General features: G+C 39.7%; 1 non-coding gene across 1 annotated transcript; it reads right to left on the bottom strand.

Moving 5' to 3' along the window:
• Positions 1-4789: 4789 nt before the first annotated feature.
• LOC130971115 (small nucleolar RNA R71) lies at positions 4790-4893 on the bottom strand. The gene has a single exon (XR_009082346.1). It is a non-coding gene; the product is annotated as a small nucleolar RNA R71 (small nucleolar RNA).
• Positions 4894-5177: the final 284 nt, after the last annotated feature.

Here is a 5177-nt window from a genome sequence, read left to right as displayed (position 1 = left end):
TTCTCACCTTGAACAAGGTGACTGACAACCATTCTTGTTCTACAAGCATTCGGGCCCTAGTGTTTATCTCTTGGATTTCTGATTGCACGATGCATGGTTGATCGCCTGACAACCGAGTGCTCGCCTGACAAACGAGCCAGCCATTCCGTGAGATCAGAGTCTTCGTGGTATAGGCAAGAACTGATGGCGGCATTCAAGAGAATCCGGAAGGTCTAACCTTGTCTGTGGTATTCTGAGTAGGATTCAATGATTGAATGACTGTGACGTGCTTCAAAACTCCGAAGGCGGGGCGTTAGTGACAGACGCAAAAGAATCACTGGATTCTATTCCGCCTGATTGAGAACCGACAGATGGATAGCCTATGCTGTGACAGAGCACAGGGACGTATTTCCAATGAGAGGATGGGAGGTAGCCACTGACAACGGTGAAACCCTACACAAGCTTGCCATGGAAAGGAGTAAGAAGGATTGGATGAAGGCAGTAGGAAAGCAGAGAGACGGAACGGAAGGCATCTTCATACGTTCATCTGAAGCTCTCACCAATGATATGCATAAGTATCTCTATCTTTACCTTATTGCTTTATTCGTTTACCACTATACCCATTTGAGTCTGCCTGACTGAGATTTACAAGGTGACCATAGCTTGCTTCATACCACCAATCTCCGTGGGATCGACCCTTACTCGCGTAAGGTTTATTACTTGGACGACCCAGTGCACTTGCTGGTTAGTTGTGCGAAGTTGTGTTTATGCCATGGTATTGAGCACCAAGTCTTTGGAGCCATTACTAGGGATTGTTCTTAAGCTGTGAAAAGTATTGATCACAATTTCGTGCACCAGTGGGCAAGAATCATATAGTTACATTTGTATATATATAGGTTGTATTGCATTGCATGAATTTCTACATGTTCATACTCATTTATCTTATCTCCTTCAATTAAGCATGAGGACATGCTAATGTTTAAGTGTGGGGAGGTTGATAAACCACTATTTTATGGTTTATATTGTGTATAATTATGTGGTTTTATCATGATCCTTACCCACTTATTCATTAATTTAGCATGCATTTATATTTCCTTCCTGGAATTATTACATGGTTGAAAACTTCTTCCTAGAGACTTTTTGTTATGCATTTTAGTTCTCCTTTATCCCATTTGATGCCGTGATCTATGTGTTAAGTGTTTCAGGCTTTATAGGGCATGGATGAGTTGGAGATTGGAAGGGAAGTGATGAGCGGATAATTTGTACGCTTTTTGGCATTGTTTTTAGTAGTTTAAGTTGAGTTTTTAGTATATTTTTATTAGTTTTTAGTTAAAATTCACTTTTCTGGACTTTACTATGAGTTTGTGTGTTTTTCTGTGATTTCAGGTATTTTCTGGCTGAAATTGAGGGACCTGAGCAAAAATCTGATTCAGAGACTGAAAAGGACTGCAGATGCTGTTGGATTCTGACCTCCCTGCACTCGAAGTGGATTTTCTGGAGCTACAGAAGCCCAATTGGCGCGCTCTCAACGGCGTTGGAAAGTAGACATCCTGGGCTTTCCAGCAATATATGATAGTCCATACTTTGCCCAAGATTTGATGGCCCAAACCGGCGTTCAAAGTCACCTTCAGATTTCCCAGCGTTAAACGCCGGAACTGGCACCTAAATGGGAGTTAAACGCCCAAACTGGCATAAAAGCTGGCGTTTAACTCCAAGAAGAGTCTCTACACGAAAATGCTTCATTGCTCAGCCCAAGCACATACCAGTGGGCCCGGAAGTGGATTTTTAAGTCATTTACTCATCTTTGTAATTCTTAAGCTACTAGTTCCCTATAAATAGGACCTTTTACTATTGTATTTTCATCTTCTGATCTTTGGAATCTTTTGTTCTTTAGATCTTTTGATCACTTTGGGAGGCTGGCCTCACGGCCATGCCTAGACCTTGTTCTTATGTATTTTGAACGGTGGAGTTTCTACACACCATAGATTAAGGTGTGGAGCTCTGCTGTACCTCGAGTATTAATGCAATTACTATTGTTCTTCTATTCAATTCAGCTTGTTCTTATTCTAAGATATTCATTCGCACTCAAGAACTTGATGAATGTGATGATTATGTGACACTCATCATCATTCTCACTCATGAACAAAGTGACTGACAACCACTCTTGTTCTACAAGCAACGAGGCTCTAATGTTTATCTCTTGGGTTCTTTAACCGGAATCTTCGTGGTATAAGCTAGAACTGATGGCGGCATTCAAGAGAATCCGGAAGGTCTAAACCTTGTCTATGGTATTCTGAGTAGGATTCAATGATTGAATGACTGTGACGTGCTTTAAACTCCTGAGGGCAGGGCGTTAGTGACAGACGCAAAAGAATCACTGGATTCTATTCCGGCCTGATTGAGAACCGACAGATGGATAGCCGTGCCGTGACAGGGTGCGTTGAACATTTCCAATGAGAGGATGGGAGGTAGCCACTGATAACGGTGAAACCCTACATACAGCTTGCCATGGAAAGGAGTAAGAAGGATTGGATGAAGACAGTAGGAAAGCAGAGAGACGGAAGGGACAAGCATCTTCATACGCTTATCTGAAGCTCTTACCAATGATATACATAAGTATCTCTATCTCTATCTTTATGTTTTATTCATCATCTATACCCATTTGAGTCTGCCTGACTAAGATCTACAAGGTGACCATAGCTTGCTTCATACCAACAATCTCCGTGGGATCGACCCTTACTCGCGTAAGGTTTATTACTTGGACGACCCAGTGCACTTGCTGGTTAGTTGTGCAAAGTTGTGTAGTGATCACAATTTCGCGCACCAAGTTTTTGGCGCCGTTGCCGGGGATTGTTTTGAGTATGGACAACTGACGGTGCATCTTGTTGCTTAGATTAGGTATTTTTTTCTTCAGAGTTCTTTAAGGATGAGTTCTAGAGTTTCATGATGATCTGTTGAAGTCTGGCTGGCTGAGAAGCCATGTCTAATCTTATTGGACCGAGGTTTCAACTTATCATCACAAGAGCTTGTTGATTTCTATCAATCTTGCTATTGGAGCAATGATCTGCTAAGGCTCTGCTGGCCATTGGCCATGTCTAGTGTTTTGGACCGAAGCTTTCTTTGAAAGCTTGGCTGGCTGTGAAGCCATGTCTAATTCCTGGACCGGAGTCTTAGACTAACATTGCAATGATTCCTGGAATCCAAATTGAGAATTCTGAAACTTTTATTTTCTAGTTTCATATAATTTTCGAAAAAGCACAAAAAAATTATAAAAATCATAAAAACCAAAAAGATTTTATGTTTCTTGTTTGAGTCTAGTGTCTAATTTTAAGTTTGGTGTCTTGCATGCATTGTTTATTTGATCTTGGTTCTATTTTCAAGTCAATAGTACAGGGAACTGAAGATTCAGAACATGCAGCAGAGGAATTACACAGAAAAAGCTGGGCGTTCAAAACGCCCAGTGAAGAAGGACAGACTGGCGTTTAAACGCCAGCCAGGGTGCCTGGTTGGGCGTTTAACGCCCAAAAAGGTAGTGCATTGGGCGTTAAACGCCAGAATGTGCACCATTCTGGGCGTTTAACGCCAGGATGGCACAAGGAGGAGGATTTTGTTTTCAAAATCAATTTTTTTCAAGTTTTCAAAGTTTTTCAAAATCAAATCATATCTTTTCAATCAAATAATTTCAAAATCAATTTCTTTCCTTTTTCAAAGATACTTACTAACAATTAATGATTTGATTGAACATTTTAAGTATGTTGCCTTTTCTGTTGAGAAAGGTTTAATGTTTGAATCATATCTTTTCTTGTTAGCCAAGTCATTAATTTTAAAATCAAATCTTTTTAAAATTGTTTTCAAATCATATCTTTTCAATCATATCATTTAAAAAAAAAGCATAATTTTTTTTATCAAATCTTTTTAATCACATCTTTTTCAAAACAGTTTTTAATCATATCTTTTTGATTTCTAAATTCAAAATCTTTTTCAAAAATTACTTGATTTCTTTCCCACTCTTGATTTTCGAAAATCAATTAAAGTTTTTCAAAAATGTTTTCAAAATATTTCACTTGATTTTCGAAAATTTCTTCCTCTCTTCCCACATCCTTCTATTTATGGAGTACCACTCCTTCTCAATGCACAATTCGAACTCTATCTAATTAAGTTCGAATTCTTCTACCTCTTCTTTCTATTTTCTGTTCCTCTGACACCTCAAGGAATCTCTATACTGTGACATAGAGGATTCCATATTTTCTTGTTCTCTTCTCTTTCATATGAGCAGGAACAAAGACAAAGGCATTCTTGTTGAAGCTGACCCTGAACCTGAAAGGACCTTGAAGCGAAAGCTAAGAGAAGCTAAGGCACAACTCTCTGTAGAGGACCTAACAGAAATCTTCAAAGAAGAAGAAACCATGGCAGCCGAAAACAATAACAACAACAACAATGCAAGGAAGGTGCTGGGTGACTTTACTGCACCTACTCCCGACTTCTATGGGAGAAGCATCTCTATCCCTGCCATTGGAGCAAACAACTTTGAGCTTAAGCCTCAATTAGTTTCTCTAATGCAACAGAACTGCAAGTTCCATGGACTTCCATTGGAAGATCCTCATCAAATCTTAGCTGAATTCTTGCAAATCTGTGACACTGTCAAGACTAATGGGGTTGACCCTGAGGTCTACAGACTTATGCTATTCCCTTTTGCTGTAAGAGACAGAGCTAGGACATGGTTGGACTCACAACCTAAAGAAAGCCTGGACTCATGGGAAAAGCTAGTCAACGCCTTCTTGGCAAAGTTCTTTCCACCTCAAAATTGAGTAAGCTTAGAGTGGAAGTCCAAACCTTCAGACAGAAGGATGGAGAATCCCTCTATGAAGCTTGGGAAAGATACAAACAATTAATCAGAAAATGTCCATCTGACATGCTTTCTGAATGGAGCATCATAGGTATTTTCTATGATGGTCTCTCTGAACTATCCAAGATGTCTTTGGATAGCTCTGCTGGAGGATCTCTTCATCTGAAGAAGACGCCTACAGAAGCTCAAGAGCTAATTGAAATGGTTGCAAATAACCAATTCATGTACACTTCTGAAAGGAATCCTGTGAACAATGGGACAAGTCAGAAGAAAGGAGTTCTTGAGATTGATACTCTGAATGCCATATTGGCTCAGAACAAAATATTGACTCAGCAAGTCAATTTGATTTCTC

The sequence above is a fragment of the Arachis stenosperma genome, chromosome 3 (assembly GCF_014773155.1).
Source record: "Arachis stenosperma cultivar V10309 chromosome 3, arast.V10309.gnm1.PFL2, whole genome shotgun sequence".
In the NCBI taxonomy this organism is placed as follows: Eukaryota; Viridiplantae; Streptophyta; class Magnoliopsida; order Fabales; family Fabaceae; genus Arachis; species Arachis stenosperma.
The sequence above is the reverse complement of the archived record's forward strand: the minus strand, read 5'-3'. Positions and strand labels throughout refer to the sequence as shown.